This window comes from Nycticebus coucang, chromosome 16 (assembly GCF_027406575.1).
Source record: "Nycticebus coucang isolate mNycCou1 chromosome 16, mNycCou1.pri, whole genome shotgun sequence".
Lineage (NCBI taxonomy): Eukaryota > Metazoa > Chordata > Mammalia > Primates > Lorisidae > Nycticebus > Nycticebus coucang.
This window is the reverse complement of record NC_069795.1, coordinates 26273849-26297074: the sequence shown is the minus strand read 5'-3', so window position 1 is coordinate 26297074 and position 23226 is coordinate 26273849.

Below are 23226 nucleotides of genomic sequence, written 5' to 3'. Positions count from 1 at the left end.
AACAATAAAATGCTGTTCATTTCCTTTTTCTTCTTTCCCCTTCCTTCATTTCGCTTCCCTCTTGACGTGCTTATGGTGAGCCTGTTTTCACCTAATGACAAGGGTAAACGCAGGGGAACACCAAGCTAGGAGTGTGTATCCTCAATTTCATGATGTCTTTAGACTGTTAGATGAGAGAGAAATAAACAACAATAAAAACATTTTTTTAAGCTACTGAATTTTTGAGGCCTTGTAAGCTTCGGTTGGCCTGTACCTTACCCAACACAGTGAACTATGGGCAAGTTACCACCTTTCAGAACTTCCATCTCCTTGAATGTAAAATGAGGATGATGATATCAAGTCTGGGTGTGCATGTAGCTGAGCTGAGTAGTATATAAAATAATATAGATTAGAGATGAACACATTGTATAATATAAAATATTATTTGTATTTTAGTATTACAGCTGTGAGAGGGGAGAAGGTGAAATGAAGGTTTTATTTCTTATTTTTTAATAAACTTTTGTTTTGGAGTAAGCTTAAAGTAACAGAACATAAGCAAAGTACAGGGTTCCTGTATACTCCTCAATCAGTTTCTCTAATGTTAGTAATTTACATTCTCATGGAAGATTTGTCAAAACCAAGAAACCAGTACATTCCCTACCTTTGAGAATTTTAAAACTTGTAGCTGAAAGTACTTTCTGCTCTCTTAGAAGTCCTTTTGAAAAGTAGAAATCCTTTTGAAAAGGTCCTTTGCCAGCTTGATGAAGGAATACCTTTCTTGATAACTTGGAAAATATCTTTTCAAATTGTAAACATTTAAGGAATATAGTGCCCTATCTCTGAGTTCTAGTGGGAGGGAAAGAGAGTCATTTTAGCCTGGCTTCCAATTGTAAAATGACTTCCTGTCACAAAGTTATGAGAAGTTTATTTTTCCTTTGAGGAGTGTATTTTCCTTGGCCACTACAGATGATCACCCCAATGACCACATAAATTTAGGATGAACTAAAAATAATAAAATAGTATAGCCAAAGCCTCCTACTCAGGGGCTAGCTGTCATTTATCTTGAGAACACATATACAGTGTGTTGTGTATGTTTGGTTATATGCAGGGTGAGGTTTTCCTCTGTCTTTACAATCTCTTATCAGGTTGCCTGTTATGTGCATCACATTCTGGTTTGATGCTTATTCAAAATTAAAAGTGTTACCTTTCTCTACTTTCTTGGAAAGGATTTCTGGATTAGGAGAAAACTTGTGTTTTTAAATTACATTTCTCCGATACTCAGTTGAGACTTGTGCCCCTTTCCACTCCTCTCCTCACACTTCTGAAATGGATGTGCTGGCAGAAGGTACAGCTGCCATCTTGGACCTTGGGGGTGACCTTGAAGATGGAAACCACCTAGGATTGTAAGGAAAAAGAGAGGGAGAACCTTAGTTCCTGATGACTGTTGATCTATTGCACCAGACCTGAATCACCCATCTTTAGATTTCTTTTATGTAAGAGAGAAATAAAATTGTCTTGTTTCAGCCTCTGTTATTTTTGTTATTCTGTTAAATGAGGCTAAAACTCATTCTAACTGATACATTGCCAGAAAGAATAACTTCAGATAAAATATAGCCAAATCAGCTTTCTTATTTAAGCACCCGCTAACATTTAACTGGTTTTTTGCTTACACCCATGTACTGCAAGTCAACCGATTTAGTTATCAAGACATACATTTTGTAATCAGTTTATTTTGGGAGCTTCACCATAAAGTCATTTGCTTATATTTATATATTCTCTAGGTGCTTTTCTGGCTTCAAAAATGACTAAGATGGACTTTTGATAATACTTATTTTTATTTTTTTCAGGCAAAACCATTAAATTTTGGTTAAATTTTGACTATTAACCTCCTATTTATGCATATGTTGGAATGGGCCTAAAATGTTCCTAAGGGGAATATTGGCCCTCCCATCAGCTTCCTTCTTTATAGACATAGCTAAATCTTTTATTCCCACATCAGACAAAAAGTCTCTTCAGCTTTTGTTAAAGAATGTTAATTCAGTGCTATCTTTGCTGATGATTAAAACCCATCATTCTGTCCTATAGCAGTACCTGAGAATATCTCTAGGCACTTGTCAGGACAAATAACATTAAATTCACAGCCACTCAGTAGGAAGCAAACTACACTGAGAAGAGTTATATTTATGGAGGACAGTTTGAAAGAATATGCAGTCTTTCCTGTCCTCAGATGATCTGAAATCCATCCTTAACCTAAGCAGATTGTCATAGGCCGCTCATTTAGATTCCATTGTTCTGGTCCCTTGTATAATGGCTTTTACTCAATCATGTTCTGTTATTATGATGTCTGCCTACACTTAAAGATGTTATAAAGAACATGTTTGCGAACTTATAATAATTACTGTGAAGATGTTGAATTAGTTATTCATTATATAATGATATGTTTTCTTTATGAGGTCATATGCAATGACTTTATCTTTGATTTCATTACAAAAATATTGTGCATCCATTGACTGAATTGTTACTTGTTGTAGAGCAACTGGCTTATTTTTATTGACATTGCATTTTTGTGTTACATATAACTTAAGTCCCATGACATTTCTTTCTTTCTTTTTCTTTTTTCTGAAGCAAGGGAAATAAAAACAAATAATTTTATTATAATTTTTATTAATGTAGCACTCTTTTCACATTTTCATATACTATCCCCTGGGGGGGGAGGGTGGGGAGGACAGCCAATTCCAGCTGGCCGTAATCAGATTTTCACCACTCTGGAGCATACGCTGTATCCAGCCCACTACTTCCTTGCTGTGTTCCCTGAGCTATGACTATGGGTAAGGTCCCCATGCCAGGAAATGCTATATTCTTTCTTTCTTTCCCAGTCATTCTAGGAGAGCTCAGCTGAATGATCCTTCTGGTCCACCATCTTGATCCCTCCCATATATTCCTATTAAGGTTGGTCCTTTCCACTATCTATAATTTTATTATTATTATTTTTACTTTTTAAATTCTTTTTTCTTTCTTCTATATTGCTGAAGTTGCTGCAGTTTTTGGCTACTTGAGCTTTTTTGTTGTGTTGTGTTTTGGTTTTGCTAATTTGGTCGGTTGCTTCAATTTTTTTTTTGAGAGAGAATCTCACTATGTCACCCTTGGTAGAGTGCCACAGCATCACAACTCACAGCAACCTCAAATTCTTGGGCTTAAGTGATTCTCTTGCCTCAGCTTCCCAAGTAGCTGGGACTACACTGTCTTCCTTTTGACCTAAACTCTGAGACAAGGTAATTTGAAGCAAAGGAGGAAGCAAGAAGGAGAAAGGAGGACAAGGAGGTGAACAAGTTGAAAGAACATATGAGGAGGAACCAACAGAAAAATTTGGGCAACATGAAAAATCAAAACAGAGGAACTCCCCCAAGCCATGAGATAGCTAGTACAGAGGAATCCACCTATAAAGAATTAATGGACTTGTCAGAGAGGGAATTTAAAATATGGATGATAAAGACATTAAAAGGAATAGATGAGAAAATGGAAAGACAAAACCAAAAGTCAGACAAAAGATATGTATACTATAGAAAGGATATGGTGGAGCTTAAGAAAATGAAGGAGACAATCAGGGAATGTAAAGATGCAGTGGAAAGTATCAAAAATAGGATAGACCATGGTGAAGAAAGAAGCTCAGAGCTTAGAGGGTAAAGTTTTTGAGTTAACCCAGGTAGAAAAGAAGAGAGAGAAAGCAAAACAGTCACTTAGAGAACTAATAGACTCCATGAACCATTCAAACACACAAATGATAGGGATCCCTGAAGGGGAAGAAGAAAGTCCCAAAGGAATGGAAACCCTACTGGAGACTCTCATAAATGAAAACTTTCCAAGTTTTGCTAAAGACCCTGACACACTCCTTTCAGATGGATATTGAACCCCAGGTCATCTCAACTCAAACAAAGCTTCTCCAAGACACATTGTTTAAACCTGTGCAAAGTCAAGATGAAAGCAGCCAGGAGTAAGCACCAACTGACCTACAGAGGCAGAGCCTTTAGGATGACAGCAGACTTTTCAACTTAAATTTTGTAAGCCAGAAAAGCTTGGTCATCCACCTTAAACATTTTTTTTTTGAGACATAACCTCAAGCTGTCCCCCTGGGTAGAGTGCCGTATCATTACAGCTCACAGCAACCTCCAACTCCTGGGCTCAAGTGATTCTCCTGCCTCCGCTTCCCAAGTAGCTGGGACCACAGGCGCCCGCCAAAACACCTGGCTATTTTTTGGTTGCAGCCATCATTGTTGTTTGGCGGGGCCTGGGCTGGATTCGAACCTGCCAGCTCAGGTATATGTGGCTGGCACCTTAGCCGCTTGAGCCACAGGCGCCAAGCCAACCTTAAACATTCTTAAACCAAACAATTTTCAGCCCAGAATTCTGTATCCTACTAAACTAATTTGATGGAGAAATCAAATCTTTTGTGGATATACAAACACTGGGGAAATTCACCACAATAAGACCAGCTCTACAGGAAATACTTAGACCTATTCTCAACACTGACCACTACAATGGACCACCAGCAAAGTAAACACCCAGAAGCTAAAGGCCAAAACTTAGGTTCCACAATGGGCCAAAGGATAAAACTAAACAATGGACTTTCACAAAATAAGATTAATAGAACTCCACCACACTTATCAATTCTCTCAACAAATGTCAATGGATTGAATTCACCCCTGAAGAAGCACAGGCTGGCTGTTTGGATAAAATAAGCACAAGCCATACATATGCTGTCTCCAGGAGACACACCTAGCTTTGAAGGACAAATCAAGACTCAGGGTTAAGGGATGGAAAACAGTATTTCAAGCAAATAGAAATTTTTTTTTTCTTTTTTATTGTTGGGGATTCATTGAGGGTACAATAAGCCAGGTTACACTGATTGCAATTGTTAGGTAAAGTCCCTCTTGCAATCATGTCTTGCCCCCATAAAGTGTGACACACACCAAGACCCCACCCCCTCCTTCCTTCCCTCTTTCTGTTTCCCCCCCATAACCATAATTGTCATTAATTGTCCTCATATCAAAATTGAGTACATAGGATTCATGCTTCTCCATTCTTGTGATGCTTTACTAAGAATAATGTCTTCCACGTCCATCCAGGTTAATACGAAGGATGTAAAGTCTCCATTTTTTTTAATGGCTGAATAGTATTCCATGGTATACATATACCACAGCTTGTTAATCCATTCCTGGGTTGGTGGGCATTTAGGCTGTTTCCACATTTTGGCGATTGTAAATTGAGCTGCAATAAACAGTCTAGTACAAGTGTCCTTATGATAAAAGGATTTCTTTCCTTCTGGGTAGATGCCCAGTAATGGGATTGCAGGATCAAATGGGAGGTCTAGCTTGAGTGCTTTGAGGTTTCTCCATACTTCCTTCCAGAAAGGTTGTACTAGTTTGCAGTCCCACCAGCAGTGTAAAAGTGTTCCCTTCTCTCCAAATCCACGCCAGCATCTGCAATTTTGAGATTTTGTGATGTGGGCCATTCTCACTGGGAATAGATGATATCTCAGGGTTGTTTTGATTTGCATTTCTCTAATATATAGAGATGAGGAACATTTTTTCATGTGTTTGTTAGCCATTCGTCTGTCATCTTTAGAGAAAGTTCTATTCATGTCTCTTGCCCATTGATATATGGGATTGTTGGCTTTTTTCATGTGGATTAATTTGAGTTCTCTATAGATCCTAGTTATCAAGCTTTTGTCTGATTGAAAATATGCAAATATCCTTTCCCATTGTGTGGGTTGTCTCTTTGCTTTGCTTATTGTCTCCTTAGCTGTACAGAAGCTTTTCAGTTTAATGAAGTCCCATTTGTTTATTTTTGTTGTTGTTGCAATTGCCATGGCAGTCTTCTTCATGAAGTCTTTCCCCAGGCCAATGTCTTCCAGTGTTTTTCCTATGCTTTCTTGGAGGATTTTTATTGTTTCATGCCTTAAATTTAAGTCCTTTATCCATCTTGAGTCAATTTTTGTGAGTGGGGAAAGGTGTGGGTCCAGTTTCAGTCTTTTACATGTAGACATCCAGTTCTCCCAACACCATTTATTGAATAGGGAGTCTTTCCCCCAAGGTATGTTCTTGTTTGGTTTATCAAAGATTAGGTGGTTGTAAAATGTTAGTTTCATTTCTTGGTTTTCAATTCGATTCCAAGTGTCTATGTCTCTGTTTTTGTGCCAGTACCATGCTGTCTTGAGCACTATGGCTTTGTAGTACAGACTAAAATCTGGTATGCTGATGCCCCCAGCTTTATTTTTGTTACAGAGAACTGCCTTAGCTATACGGGGTTTTTTCCGGTTCCATACAAAACGCAGAATCATTTTTTCCAAATCTTGAAAGTACGATGTTGGTATTTTGATAGGAACGGCATTGAATAGGCAGATTGCTTTGGGAAGTATAGACATTTTAACAATGTTGATTCTTCCCATCCATGAGCATGGTATGTTCTTCCATTTGTTAATATCCTCTGCTATTTCCTTTCTGAGGATTTCATAGTTTTCTTTATAGAGGTCCTTCACCTCCTTCGTTAGGTATATTCCTCGGTATTTCATTTTCTTTGAAACTATGGTGAAGGGAGTTGTGTCCTTAATTAGCTTCTCATCTTGACTGTTATTGGTGTACACAAAGGCTACTGACTTGTGGACATTGATTTTATATCCTGAAACATTACTGTATTTTTTGATGACTTCTAGTAGTCTTGTGGTTGAGTCTTTGGGGTTCTCTAAGTATAAGATCATGTCATCAGCAAAGAGGGAGAGTTTGACCTCCTCTGCTCCCATTTGAATTCCCTTTATTTCCTTGTCTTGCCTAATTGTATTGGCTAGAACTTCCAGCACTACGTTGAATAGTAAAGGTGACAGAGGACAACCTTGTCTGGTTCCAGTTCTAAGGGGAAAAGCTTTCAGTTTTACTCCATTCAGTAAAATATTGGCTGTGGGTTTGTCATAGATAGCTTCAATCAGTTTAAGAAATGTGCCACCTATGCCTATACTCTTCAGTGTTCTAATTAGAAAAGGATGCTGGATTTTATCACAAGCAAATGGAAATTAAAAGAAAGGAAGTGTTGTGATCTTATTTTCAGATATAAGTAGATTTAAAGCAAGTAAGTTAAGAAAGACAAATATGGACACTTTATATTGGTGAAAACAACAATACAATAAGAAGACATTTCAATTTTAAATATTTATGCATCCAACTTAAATGCTCCCAGATTTATGAAACATACCATGATGGGTCTGAGCAACATAATATCCCATAGCACCATAATATTGAGGGACTTTAACATCCCTCTGACAGAACTGGACAGATCCTCTACTCAGCCACTAAAATAGACGGAGACTTTACATCTTTGTATTAACCTGGATAGAGGTGAAACCCATTCTTAGCAAAGCATCACAAGAATGGAGTAGCAAGAATCCAGTATACTCAATTCTAATATCAATGTAGTAGATGTGCTATTACAAGGCAGGGATAGGGGAATGAGAAAGTGGGGAGAGGGGAGAAAGAGAGGGGGTGGGGGTCACAGTGTATGTCACACTTCTTGGAGGTGGGACACAACTATAAGAGGGACTTTATGTAACAATTGCCAGAAAAGTAAAGATGGGCTCTCCCTCTTGCTCAGGCTCATCTTGAACTCCTGAGTTCAAGTAATCAACCCACTTAGCCACCCAGAGTGCTAGGATTACAGGCATGAACCGCTGTACCTGGCTATGTAGCTTCTTAGTTAAAAAAAAGAAAAAACTATACGTTATAAAACTTTCTCCACATTCCCTGGTTGTCAAGAATTCTATGGCTATAACTTTAATTTGTTTAACCAGTTCCCCCTTCATAGTCATTTTGGTTGTTTCTAATTCTTTTTAAAAATTATTATTACAGTTGCTCACGCCTGTAATCCTAGCACTCTGGGAGGCCGAAGTGGGTGGATTGCTTGAGCTCATGCGTTTGAGACCAGCTGTGCAAAAGCAAGACACTGTCTCTACTAAAAATAGAAAAAACTGAGGCAAGACGATTGCTTGAATCCGAGTTTGAGGTTGTTGTGAGCTTCAAGGCTATAGACTCTACATGGGGTGACAGCTTAAGATTCTGTCTCAAAAAAAAAAAAAAAATTGTTATTACAGGCAATAGTTTGTTGGCTAATCTTGCACTGGGCCAACGTGCCTATATGATAAAGTCCTAGAAGTATACCTTCTGGCTCACATTTTATATGTATTTCAAGTTTTGATGAGCATTGCCAACTTGCCGTCCATAGAAGTAGTGAATTCTAGCTACTTTTGTCTTGCTTTTTAGGTGAGGCCCTCAAAAAAAATCAAGTTACTTTTGAGTCATCATTTGAGTGTTATACAGAATTAATCATAGATGGTTTTTGCCCTCAAGAACTAACACATTCAAAAGTGATCAATTATTTTCCCAAGCACATGTATATTTTTTAATGACCTGTTTTGCTTATTGTAATCTCCTTGTTCATATTGTTTTGCCTAGCATTAGAAAAGTCAAGAAGAGTAAATGGAATAAAACAGGCAGAAACAGCTAGAAAGATAGTTAAAACATGATTCACCTCCTTCACCTCAGGGCCAGTCTTGTTGTCATATGTGTCTCTTGTCCCTGGATTGGAAGAGGCCGGCAGATGCCTGTTAGTCAAGTGGTGACACCATGCAAGAGTTGAGAGTAGGGAGAGATGAGCTGAAGTTTAGTGTCTAAAGTAGAAGAGGAAAGACACCCTTGCTTAGAAAATGTTATCTGACCGCAAATTACTCTTAAAAAAATTCCCTGAACCTGTCCCCATGAAGGGTTCTGATATGAAAGAATAAAAAGTCAACTTATGGAAATAAAACTCAGAGGAGATCAAGAGCAGATGAGGAAGGTCCTTGGGGACGAATACCAAACTTTTGGTAGCATTACTACATATCAAAATTCTAGTGGTAGAATAACTAATAATTGTAGAAGGAAACTTTGGCTAACTTTTCCCTAACCCTGCTTCAACAAGCTCTAGTCATCTCTCCCTGGGCCAAGTTCATACTACATTCTCTGCTGCTTCTCATCTGAAACTCTGGGGCATGTTTATGAATTTGATTATGAATTTGCCTCTTCCCTTCCCTGCATTTAATTATAAATGCTTTTATGACACAAACTATTAACTTTATATCCATTGCAGTGCCTGGCTCACTTGAGAGGCTTGAATACACACACACACACACACACACATGCAGACGTGTAGCTAGCACGCGGATAAGGGAGATCACGATTGAAGTAAATGAATAAATGTGACTTTCATCAGTAGGCTGAATAGTGGAAGACATTTATCATAATTGATGCTGTATATTTGCAACCGGAGCTATTGTTTCTTCCATGTATAGTAAGGTCTCAGTGTGGCCAACGTCACATGTCTCAGTGACATGACAATCATCTGGAGAGCTTGTTAAAACGCAGGTCACTAAGTTCCGCTCCTAGAGTTTGGTTCCGTAAGTCTGAGTTTGTACATTACTAACACACCGGGGGATGTTGATGCAGCAGGGAACTGGACTCTGAGACCACTGTAATTGTACAGTTGCCTATTGTAACGGTGTGTGTATGGTCACAGGGTTGTTCCCCAGTTACTTTTGTCTGATTAGTCTCTTTTTACACAGGAGAGGATGTTTGACCGACTTCCAGGAACAGTTCTGATTGTGTCAGTGCATTCAGGTACTGTGACTCATGGGAAGACCAACCTTCGTGGCTGGCATTGTTTAGAAATTGTTGCTCCCTTTAGCCTGTGATGGAGCCCAAAGAAATCCTTTTAGCATGGTTCTTACCTTCCAGAGGAAGGACAGTAGCACTCAGAAGTCAGCCACTATTTTCACTTCAAATTCCCTATTGTGACACTGTGCGGATAGAAAAGACCGCAGGCAGGCTGGGTGCTGTGCTGATACAGGAGGTTCGAATGCTTAGAATATAATTTGTAATGGAAGAATATAATTTGTAAGACTTTGTGCAAAATAAAAATGAGGGTTTCTTTTAAAAAATTATTAAGAATTTCAAGATGGCAACCAGAGAACACTAAAGCAAGTATAAGGCTCTTTTGAGTGCTGGACCCTGTGTGTCTGCCAGTTGGATGTGTGTGAATTTGGTCCTGACCTTGGTCATGCAAGGGCTTCCAAAATTAGAAGAGAAATTAGATACCAAGGGAAGGGACTGGACAAAGTGGGAGGAGGGGCGATGCATGAATAGGTGATGGTAGAGCAGGAAGCTAGTGTTAGAAAGGGGTGGCTTTCCTGGATCTTTCTTTGCATATTATCAGAGTGTTCCCTTTTAGGAGGTCTTAATATCTGGTGCTTGAACCTGTAGCATCAGCATCACCTGGGAAATTGGGAGTTATCTTAAACACAGAGCAGTGACGGTTTGGCCCTTCCCTCAGGATATGTGGGGTTTGATGTGTTAAAGAATGACAAAGGCACCTTTGGTGACACCCCCTCTCTCCCAGCTACATACACACCAAAACAGAGAAGAGCTCTGAAAAGCTCCAGGTTGTCTGGGAATGTCTCTCTTCTTATGTTGCATATGTTATTTTTCTTTAGAAAAAAATATTATCTGAAAAAAATCTTTGTTTTTAAAAATAAAGGAAATTCTATGCTCTCCATGACGTGCCCACTAGCTGACAAGCTCCTCAGGAACCAGGCTGCCAATCATCTTCATGTCCTTGTTCCCAGCACAGCGCCAGGAACACAGTGCAATACATGTAAATGGAATAATCACAGGAAGCATGTTTGGCATTCCCCCAGAAGCTTCAAATTCTCTTCCTAGTGTTGAGCAGTGTTACTGTTTAAATATCGAAAAACCAAATGGCTAATTTGCAGCATAACATTTGAGTTATGAACTAAGGTTTTGCCAGCTTTATTATGGATTTTTTCTTGTTACAATAAAACACTTTATTGGCTTATGTAGCCACAATTCTTTTTAAGGCCTGTGAGATTTATTTTGACACAAAGTAGCTGAGTAAGGTAAGTCAGTTTTTAGGTCTGGGTCTTATTTTCCTCATGCATTCATTTATTATTTAATTGAGCAATCAGTGACTCAGCGCTCATGAGCTCATGAATTGAGTTAGGCTTTGCTAGGCCCTGAGGGTCTTAATACATACTTTGTCGGCTGTGGTTGCTATAATGAGGTAGTATAGTGTGGGTAGCTCAGAAATGACAGAAATTTATTTCTCACAATGTGGAGCCTGGAGGTCAAGATCACGGTGCCAGCGTGGTTGAGTCGTGGCGAGGACCCTCTTCTGGATTACAGACTGCCAACTTCTAGCTGTTTCCTCTCAGCTTGGAAAAACAACAAGAGAGCTGAGAGCTCTCTGGAGTTCTTACTTAAGAGCACTAATCCCATTCAAGACTGCTCCACTCTCATCACCTAATTACCTCCCAAAGGCCCCACTTCCTAATTACATCATATTGATGATTAGGATTTCAACATAAGAATTTGAGGGCTGGACACAAACATACCGTCTATTATAATACATAAATATATGGTTCTGACCTTCTTATAAACTGGTGTTTGTGGATGTGTAAAAAAATGATAATGTGATTGTGACATGTACCAAAATAGTGGTAGGAGAAGGGATCTGTGAACGTGGAGGAGGAGCCCCACTCTCCCTGATTCCAGGAAGTTTAGAGTCCAGGAAGGGGGGCGCACTGGAGTAGTACCTCCAGAAGTGGTGGGTGGCTCCCTGGAAATGGCCTCAAGCTTCTCCATCAGAGTGGAAGAAGATCTAACGTTCCTTCTAGAGTTAGCGTGTGAAAACACTGGGATTTAAGCGATGGCTCAAGGAGGGTCTGGGAACAGCCCATGTGTCCATTCCTCCTGTGTTTCCTCTCATCTGCTTGGCTATCCCCCACTTCGAGACATATCTGTTTTGACTGTGTGGCTACATTTGTTGTGCTGTGCAGACTGCCTTCTAATATTTTAATTAGGGACCACAATTTCTGTCCTCACCATCCCCACATACTGGTTTCTTCTTTTTTTTCTACTTTATTTTTAAATATCTTTGAAAAAGTCTTGTTTTACATACCCTCTTGAGTTAATTTGTTTTCTCAGCAAAATTAGAGGTGAGCCATGTTTAAAATCAGAGTCCTTTACTCACATCCCTGGTTTTGTGAATTTCTAGTGAGATTTCTTTGTCTTCTGATGAAAATATTTGCTATTAGTCATTTGTAATGCAAACAGCTTCCCTCATATGTCTCTAGAGAATAGAAGGGAATCTGTTTTGAAAGAAAACATGCAATGTTGAAGACTTATGACTCTGATGATTTTAGGAAAAGTTTTAGTTTGACCTTTTTAAAAAAAATAGAAAGGAATATAGTTTAATCCTTCCAGTTCTTCAGGGTCTGAGATTCTGTTAGAGAGGAAAGATCCCTAAGCTCTGGAATTCCCTCAATGGGTGGCTTTAACCTTGAATAGTTCTTCTATGTTCTCAAAATCACTACAACAGACTGAAGGCTTTGAACCTCTGTGAGCTTGAGAAAGATACCAAGTTCTGAGAATGTCATGTTCTCTATCTGCCAAATTAAAACATTAATTCCCATCCCTTGACAACATTGCTTCAATATTATTTTGCACATTGAGGAGTGGGTGGGGGTGTAGGTGGGAAATAGCACAGGTATGGGCGGCTCTTTTTGTTTGTTTGTTTCTATAATATGACATGTATTGGCCATTCTTGAAGAGCAAGGGACAGCCACTGAGTTTGTTCTTTCCTATTTGGTACTAAGATGCTATGGCTTTTATCTGCCAAGTTCTGGTCCTGCTTCTGGGGAGGGAGTGGGTTGGGAAAAACATTAAAAAATAGGTTTGCTGGGAGGCATACACATTCGGTGTCCCAAAGAACTACCATGAGTCACCCCCATCTTTACACAATTTGGGCAAAGACTGTTTTTTGTCTATTTTATGGCGTTGCTCTGTCTCCCTCCTTCCCCAATACCTCCCCCTGGAAAGTTGGAACCACATGCTGCTAAAACCATGCTCCTGCCAACACTCAGTAGTTTCAGAAACAGTGAGAAGCTGAAATATTAGAGTTTGAATTCTCCCCTGCATGCTTGCCCATGGATTTAAAAAAAATCCTCGGTTACTGAAATAGGGCTTACTTGGTAACTATTACAACTGCTAGGGTACCAGTGTTCTCGCTCCTCACCTTCCCCCATGTGAAAATTGTTTCTTTCATATATTGCTTTTATTGCTAAACTAAAGGCAAAATAAAAATGAGTTATGATGACAAATTCCTAAGAAACGTTTCACTATTTTATTTGCTCTTTCGGAATAAGGTACAACTGTTCACTTCAAGAAAAAAAATCACCCTGCTCAGCAGAATTTGCTTTTGTTTTCTCCCTGTAATTTACTGCCTGGTTATGGTTTGATGGCACAATGTACTCTAGTTCACTGTCCCCATAAAACCTGCAGGCAGAGAAACAGCAATAGTCAGATATGTTCCTTCTCTGGATAAAGAAATGAAATCCTGAAGGTGAATCTAAGGCAGAATTAGAGCTGTGACATTATAAGGCACATTGAGTTTACCCAGCACTTCTGCTCAGAAAGGGTGCTGGACGCTCAAGTACTGCAAACCTCCCGGGGCCTGTCTAATTCAGCGCACTCCACTGCTCTCGCTTGGTTTAATTTCTGAACATTTCTTTGGGTTGATTGTTAGTATCTGGTGATACAATATTGCAAGAGTTATGATTTAGTTGAATAATGTGTCTAGAGCTTTCCCCCAAAGAGAAAACCTTCTTGGGTACCAGAGGGGTTAAATACATAGTAATTTCAACGTAGTTCTGGCTTTATTTTTTGAGGGAAGCATCGTTCACTTTGTTGGTGGTGAAGAGAATGAGGTGTAGAATCATTGAATAATGGGAGGCATCTGTTAATGTGCCTGTTACCAAATGGGAGTTTCTTTTTTAAATTTTTTGCAGTTTTTGGCCGGGGCTGGGTTTGAACCCGCCACCTCCGATATGTGGGGCCGGCGCCCCACTCCTTTGAGCCACAGGCGCCACCCCAAATGGGAGTTTTTATGACCCAGGGATGGATCAGGCATTTGAATGACAGCTGAGGAAACAGCATTTTTATTGTCTTCTACATTTTAAGCTACAAGACCATCTATAATCTGGTGCATTTAATTAATATCACATGACTATTTGCAATCTTGAACTCTTGGTTTCAAGTGATCCTCCTGCCTTGGCCTCCCAAAGTGCTGGTATTACAGGGATGAGCCATTGTGCCTGGCCTCACATTGAATATATAATTTCTTCTTTAATACAGATATTCTTAAGCATGAAGACAGTTTGCAAGACAAATCTGCTACTGCTTGAAAACCCAAACAAATGGAACAAATTATAAGACGTGATAACAGAATATTCTGTAAATAGAATTACTGAATAGTGGGGCAAGTGGTCAAAAGCCCACACCCAGTTGTCTAGAATGCCTTGTCTCAACCTCCAGTCCCACTCCTTATAATCGAGTAATGTGGTCAACTCAATCTTGTGCCTCAGCTTCAAATCCGTAAAGTAATAATTCCAACCTTTTAGGTTTGTTAAGAGGATAAGCTCATTTAATGTTTATAAAGCATTAGAAAAACTCATGGCACTTGTGATTGCTGTGTAGTTTAAAAAATTATTATTTATTCCAAAGTCCTCTGGATTTTTAATCCAGTGCCCTTTCTCTTATACTACTTCCGCCCAGAAAAGAAGAGAAAAAAAAAAACAACTGTAGGTTCAAACACATTGTTCTGGTTCGTGCGCACGCGCGCATGTGTCTTAATATGACAGTCTCACTTCAGAGAAGTGTCTGTCTCCCTCCATTGAGGAAGGGTCATTTAGATAGAATACCCTGTTAAAGGCTCAGTTTACCTAAGTTAGCCATGGGGGTGTTTTGAATTGGCAGTTTAGCACTTACAATGGTGACAAGACTGGAAACACACCCCTGGAAGCTGTACATTTGGTAAGTGATGCTAGGTATTCATCCCTGATCATAAATAGCATTGGATTTATTGTGTCAGTTTTGAAGATTTTTGCTTTCTTCTGAAAACAACAAAAAATGTCTTCATCTAAACACCAAAATGTAAATGTCTGCCATGTACCTTCCCCCAGGCAAGTGGCTCACTGCAGATGCAGCGCCCAGCTGTCCCTCAGTTTCACATCTGATTAGTGAACTGGATGAGGATTGCAGCAGACCTGCAATGTCAGGAAATTAGATGAGCAAGATTATCTGTAAAATAAATCTCTACTCTTAAAAGTGATCTATTAACTTCAGCCACAGTTAATGGCTTTCAAAATTTGGAAAGGGTACATTCATAAATTCAATTCATTTCCTTAACATTGAATTTAATAAGCCCTTATCTAACTACCAGTTCTTGTGCTAGGTATAAGGATGTGAAGACAAGGAGATACTGTTCTTGCTTTGAGGACATTTTTAGTTTTTGGCTGAGACTTCCCCTAACCAAAGCTTTTTGGAAGATTGTGCATACAAAATGGATCTTAACAGGAAAGAATTTCTCAGTACGGAAGTGGAGGCAGGGCATTTTAGAAATATCTGTGGAGCTTATGTAGGGGCAAAGAGAAGGATTTCATAGGAGGCTTTGGTGGGATTGGCTGGAGAGAGCATTTCATAGAAAGTGTGATCGAAACTGGACCTATGGTATAAGGCTTTGAATACCCTCCTTAGGGCGATCAATTCCACCTGCAGGAAATGGGATGCCACCACTTGTTTTTAAAGGGTAGGCCTGGATAAATCTATTTTTTGAAAGCTTCGTTTTAGGGAGAATCTGGACAGAGAGAAAGGGACTCAAGGTTCCTTAAGAGCTAAAGCCTTAAATGGCAGGATTAGAATGAAGGTGGTGACCGGCAGTTGTGGGACAGAGATAGATCGTAGTTGACTGAGGAGGAACAGAACTATGAGTTAGAATTAAGAATCACAACTGTCAGTGTAATAAATAAATACACATACACAAGAGTTAAACTACCTGGGTTGTGTGGTGTTAGGCTAGGTTCTTAAGTTTTCCCTGCTTTAGCTTCCTCAGCTATAAAATGGGGATAATAATTGTACCTACCTCATAGAGAAATTGTGGAAATTAAATGGGATAATGCACGTACAGTGCTGAGAACAATTCTTGCCCCTCAGCAAAACTTTGCAAATGCTAGATAATTATTTTATTACCTGCAATAACTAATGTTAGTATTCAGTTAGCAATTTAGAATTGCTTCTTTTAAATTGCTAACATTTGGAATTCTGAGGATCAAGAATTTGTGAATACTAATGATAGTATTTATTTTAGCAATTTAAAATTCTTCTTTCAAATTGGTAACATCTGAAATTCTGAGGATCAAGAATTTGATCAGAAATCCAGGATTTCTCAATGTGAGAGCCATTATATGATTTTTTTTTCCACTTAGTAAAAGTCTTTTCATTTTTTCTTTGTTTCAACCGCTGCATTATGATTGAATTGTCTTGATAGTATTTGTTTGTTTTCTAGCTTTCAGTGAATAAGATCAAAAAATAAAAGACAGGAATTTTTATTAAATTTTTTCAATTTAGTATTTTATCACAGTTATACATTTACATCATTTTAAAACGTCCTAATTGTGTTTTCTCTGGAAAACAGCAGTCTCATGCCTATTTTCAGCCTATCCTCAGCCTCACTACCAAGAGTCAACTTTGATGACTTAAGGTGAAATCTGCCAGTCTTTTTTACTATAAAGTTATTCTTTCCATCTTTTTAAATAATAATTATTTGGGGTACGTATTTTGTAATATTATGTATTTTTTGTATTATGTAAACAGCCCATTTCTTCTGAGAAACTCAACTTATTCATTTGTTTTTATCAGTGTGGACACATATTTCTTATTTTATTTTATTCACTAATTATTTTGGTACTTACATTACCTCTGATTTAGCCAGTGTGAGCCCCTTCAACAAGGTTCCCTGTCCTTTTGACATATCCTTACTTTTTGAACACTTGTGTACTTTCCAAACCAAAAGCTCTTTCCAGACTCATTTTGTACTGTTTCTGTCCCCATCAGTCATTTCCCCCAGGGGCCCTGGCTTAGTGGAGAGCAGTTTTTAGAAACTAAGATTTGGATTCCAGGTGTTACTCATTGCTTTTGTTGGGGCTCATTCTCCCCAAACCTCTCAGGGAACAGATACATTTTTATCTGTGTATACCTAAATTCACATCTCTATCTATTTATCAATGTATATTCAAAATGATGAGTTTAATTCATTATCTTCAATTGCAGCCAAACTCACAGGTTCATTCTAGTTCTCTTTCTTTCTGTATTTTTAACTCCTGAAGAATGAGAATCTGGGTTCCCATCATCCTATTTGATTGTCCCTCCTGTGCATAACCAATCTTTGGCTGCCACCCTGCCACTTCTGCCTGCTCATGACCACTGTGACTCTGACATCCTACCTTCAGGCCCCTGTGCCTCCTGCGGGTGCCCTCCTCCTTCCACTCCCGACCTGGCAGCCTGCATCGGACCACCCCACCCACCTCATGCTGGGCCCTCTGGTTTGGTAAAGCTTGAGCACCCCTCATTGGCGGCCCTACCCCAGCCTACCCCTGTGGAGATGGACCTTGCTTGTTGCACTTAATACTCTAGGACGAAATTGTTTTAGAAAGAAAGGAGCAGCATAAGCTTTGAGGGTTTTCTTAGGGCATTTTGCTGGTACTATTTCTGGCATTTCCAGTAATGAGATTTTACCTAAGTTGATCAGAACTCAGCACACTCAGACGTGTGGTCAAGCTGCAGGCTACACACAGACATGAATTCTCACTTGGTGGTAGTCTCTGTTTCTCTTTCTGTTCATTAGCACAACAGGAAACCCAGCAGCAGGTAATTGGATAGGTCCTCCTCTTCCTTGTAATGAGCATTAAGTTAGTGGTGATGACTAAGAAGAGAGTTACTTAACTAACAGTTTCTGTACCTTGTTCTGAAGTTCTTACTGGGCTTCCATTTCAAACTCATTCAGGTATGAGATTGGAATTTGGCTTATGAGTTACTTTGCTCTTTCAACACTTTTAATCTTCTTCTGGTTCCAGGGTATAGTATAAAAATGTATCATTTCTACAAAAGAAATGCTAATATAATAAGGGACATTTGCAGCTTTTGTACATGTTGTGATTTCCTTTTGTTGACACAGGAAATCCCACCCATGGCACACATAGACCATCGAACACACAACTACAACAATATATGACTTTAGCTCCTCTTACTCAAAATGATGAGTTTGACAAACCAGTCAGGAGCAGCAGGACATGTTGGATTTTTCGCTCTAGGTAATAGTGGTAGATATTTATAAGCTTTGAAATTTCCTAAGAACAAATTTTACTGAAACTGGCTTTTTTATGTAAGGAAGCACTCACTATATTTATGTTTTAATTGTATCAGCTTTTCCCATAGTCCATCCTGATTGCCTTCCGGAATGAAGATATCTAAGATAGTTCTGGATTCACTAGAAAATTCTCCCTGCTTATTGTTTTCCAACCGTGCTGTCCTCTGCTGGCTACTTCTGTGGTCCAGTGGAGTGGGGGCATAGCCTGCAGCTGCATTAGACAGAAGATCTGTGTGATACAAACAAAAACTAGAAGTCCAGTTGGAGATGGTATCATGTCATACTTTGGAAAGGATATTAGACAAGAAAGAGTTTCTCAATGACGCTTTGTCTGTACCCAGGGTCCTGAAGGTCTCAGGGTGGCAAGTTTGGGGAGCTAGGGGTACTACTAGTCACTGAGAAAGGGGGCTTTGCTCCAGTAACCTTAATTGTCTTTCAACTAGAGCAGTAGCTCTATCTTCACATATATCACATATAATTTATTCTTCAGGGTTTTCTTTTTTTTTTTTTTTTGAAGAAAGGCCTTTGCTAAAATAAAACAAAAAAATCAAATCAAAGCTGTGATAGTCTCTTGAAGGCTTCTCTGGCTGGACATATTTCAAGGTTTCCTATGATTTTTTTTTTTTTTTTTTTTTTGGCCGGGGCTGGGTTTGAACCCGCCACCTTCGGCATATGGGACCGGCGCTCTACCCCTTTGAGCCACAGGCGCCGCCCCCTATGATTTTTATATCTGGTTCACTTTGTCCTCTGAGATGACCAATCTGTGTCATTCTGGGATAGAAATTAATTCCATGCCTTGAGGAAGAGCAGTGTGGTCCAGCAGGGTGTGAGAGTTTATTGCCCTGCAACTTATTCACACAGGTATGGAGATGAGATGAGATGGAGGCAGCAAAGCAAACGTGGTTTTGCATGTCATTGGCTCACCTCCCCGGCATTTTCTCTTAACTGAGAGAAGCACCCCCATGTCTCCATAGGGCAGCAGTAAACAGGGCCCCCACATTTTTCTGGGGCTTTTGGGAAAGCAGTAGGGCAACAACAGAGAAGAGAAACTTAGCAGGAGGTCCCGCCTTTTCTAGTTTCAGAACTAGCTGGTCAGGACAAAGAGAAACAAGCTTGGCCACAGGGAGAGGGACAGCAGCTCCGATATTCACCCAGTTAGACTCCAAGAGCTCTTCTGACACCCGGGGCTGTGTAACTTTGCTTGAAGGGAACACATGCTGTTGGTGGTGGATGGGATTCAGGGGAATTTTGCTCTGATACAAGAAAACTCTGTGGGGTCTGGGTAGGAGACAGCAAAAAGGATAAGAGGGACAAACCAAACATTCAATAATCTTAACAATCTTTAATAATTTATCTAAAAGTTTTGGATATAGACTCTACCTATGGGTATTGAGCGTTTTACTGTTTGTCTGATACTCAGTCTTCAAATAATTTGAATGACAGCTTAAGAGAAAAAATAATAACACAAGTTAAATAATTTGTGTTTTTGTTACACAAAGGATTATTAAAAAATAATGAAAGGCTACTGCTCTTTCCCCTCTTAGAACATGGTTTCCAGACTTGTTAAAGTCATGAGATATTACAATAAAATTGAAACTAGGGTGCCCAGTTATTTGTTGTGAAAGTATTTTGTAGATGGGATTAACATTAAAATCAGTAGGCCAGGCGCAGGGGCTCATGCCTATAATCCTAGCATTCTGGGAGGCTGAACCCGGTGGATTGCATGAGCTCAGGAGTTTGAGACTAGTCTGAGCAAAAGTGTGATCCCATCTCTACTACAAAAAAAAGTTAAACTACTAGCTGGGTGTTGTGGCAAGTACCTGTAGTCCCAGCTACTCACAAGGCTGAGGCAGGAGGATCCTTTGAACCCAGGAGTTGGAGGTTGCTAGGAGCTATGATGCTAGGGCATTCTAGCCTGGGGCAACGGAGTGAGACTCCGTCTCTACCCCCTCCTCCCACCAAAAAGACATTAAAATCAGTAGACTTTGAGTAAGCAGATTACCCTTCATAACATTGGTGGAGTTCATCCTATCATTTAAAGGCCTTAAAAGAAAAGACTGAGTTTTTACAAGGAGAAAGTTCTGCTTCCAGACTCAAAACTGCAGCATCAACTCTTAGAATTTCCAGCTGGAGTGCCTGCCCTGAAGGTTTCACACTTGTTAGCTCCCGCAATCTGGTGAGGCAATTCTCTAAAAGTAATCTCTCCCTCTCTTTCTGTCTATATGCATACTACTGCTTTTGTTTCTCTGGAGAACTCAGACTAATACACCACCACAAGACTGTGTTTTTAATTTTACTAAGTAAGGACTTAAAGCTAAACAAACAAAAATGAAGACTATCATCCACTGTCATTATCACTTTGCTATCCCCATAATGGGAAAGATGTAATTTCAGAACAAAGAACAATTCTCTTGAATTGTGTTCTACTGACTAGCTTACCACACTGCCCTTTATACGTCTCATTTTCCGTGCATAGGAGCCAGCTTTCAGGAACTGTGCTGGAGGCACCCCAGGTTCTGATTGTGTGGGAGAACAATTCCACTGTCACTAAAACATTCTCCCCAGTTTCCCCTGATAGTAGAACATGGGAGAGTAACAAGGCACCAAAGCTTACAGACTTTTTAAACTTTTGATAAGCTGTATGCTCTTAAGTAGAGAATTGTGTGGCTGCTTATAATATGAGCCAGGTTGCCTCAGCTGTCTTTTGTCACAGGTGAGCTTTGGAATAGCCTGCTGTAATAGCACCTCACAGTTTCTTAAACGAAACAACAGTTTTACTGTGGCTTTTCAGCTTCCTTCTGCTGTTCATGAGGGAGTGGGGGAAATATTTCATGGCAGGTTTCTTAAAATTCATTATACTTTCAGAATGTTAGAGCTGGCAGGTTTCCCAAAGATCGTCAAGTTCAGTTTCTTTCTTTTTTTTTTTTTAACATATGAGAGAACAGAGGCTAAGGGTGGTGGAAGGTGCCTCGTGGGGATGGGATTAGAAGTTCCTGAATGTCAGTTTAGCAGTCACCTTGCTCATTAGAACTTCCTCTTCTGCCTCGATCACTTTTAAATTCAGTTTCCTCTTTCCTCTAGAGTAGCCCTTCTCTATTCACACTGCCTTTTCTTTGCTCTGAATTACAGATCTGAAACCCTGTGTCTAGCTATGCCCTGGTTTTCTTCTACCTTCTGTATACCGTATCGACTATCCTCTTAAAAACTTTTTTTTTTTTTTTTGCCTAGGTTAGAGGTTTTCTGACACTCACTGGAGAAGTTTGATACAACTGTAAGGGTTTGATATCAGCACAGTCTTAGGCCATGCTCACCTGTAGCACCCATTACTGGGAGGACAGATAGAAATTATTATTTGAAAAGAATAAGTAAAGGCTAAAGAATTAATACTTCCCCCCACATGCCATTTGCAATAGCTTTTCAAATTTCTTTTTTAGGGTGGAGCAAGATGGCGGCCAAGTAACAGCTACTTTGCAACTGGGAGTAGTGAGATTTGGGAGAGAAGACTCCAGGAATCTCTGGCTTGTGGGCTGTGCCCAGAGACAGCAAGAGACTTCTGGACCCCAGGAGGAGGACAAACAGTGGAGAAGTGGCAAGTAGTTGTGAATGGGCTGACGTTCCCTGTGGGTTGTTTTGTTTGTTTGGACTTGGCACTCGTTTGAATTACCTTGGGAGAACTTGGGTGAGAGTGCGGGTGACTTTAAGAGTTGTCCAGGGCACGGGACTGAGCCCCTGAGCTGGAGCTAACATTGTTTGGCTGTGGGCCGCCTGGGCAGCCATTGTGGGAGAACTGCCCCTACAGGCTCTGCCCTCAGAGTCGCAGAGTGAGTCTCAGGCGGGGAGACCTTGGGCAAGTGATCTAGTGATTGTGAGCAGTGCCAGAGGCTGGGACTGAGACGCCCAGGGAAGAGTGGAACTTTCAGTGTTTGGCAGTGGAAGGGCTGCCCTGCAGCCTTGGCCCTCAAGGGCAGAGAGTGAGACTGGTTTTGGTGCACTGGATAAGGGGGCAGCCACTTCAGGAGAGATCGCAGCAACAAGTGCTTTCCTGGGAAGCTTCTGCTTAGCCAAGGTTTAAAGTGTCTCTTAAGCTTGCTGAGGAAAGATTCAGGCTCTCAACCCTGCAGGGTTTGAGGGCAAAGTAGTCAAAGAGGCCCCCAGTCTCCATCTCATACAGCTGTATCAGCATTGTGATTAGCATCTCATACCCCAGAAGATCACCAAGACAATATTCAGCAAGATGTATACACTGCTTTGTTTTTGGATTTGGGTTTTTTTTTTTTTTAATTTTATTTCAAATTTCCCTCCCTAGGTTTTTCTTTCTTTTTTTTTCTTCATTTTTCTAGTGTAAATTAATTTTCCATTCTTGCCTTCTTTAATAATAAGAACTTCATTTTTGCTAGTGTTTCTGCCCCTGTTATTTGGTTTGCCCCCCAATTTTATCCTGTAAGGTTTTCTGTTTGTTTTGGTTTGATTTATAGTATTTTGTCTTTCCTCTCTATTTGGTGGAAGAGAGGTACCGTGTCTGCTCAGGCTGGCAAAGAGCTGCTGACCTCAAGGGAAACACCCAACCCAGTTCCCCCAGAGGTTGGGGGTTTTTAAGGTGTGGGTCAAAATATTCTACTGTACACTTTTATTACTCCTGGCTCCCTCTTTCTGTGCCTTTCTTCTTTTTGTCAATATTCCCCTTTACTGACCCCCCTCCTTTCTCTTTTTTCTCTTCTTTTAAATCTTTTTTCCCAAGGGTGGCGCCTGTGGCTCAAGGAGTAGGGCGACGGTCCCATATGCCAGAGGTGGTGGGTTCAAACCCAGCCCTGGCCAAAAAAATAAAAAATAAATAAATCTTTTTTCCCTTCTTGCTCTTCAATCTTCTCATCCTTTTAGTCCTGTACCAAAAGG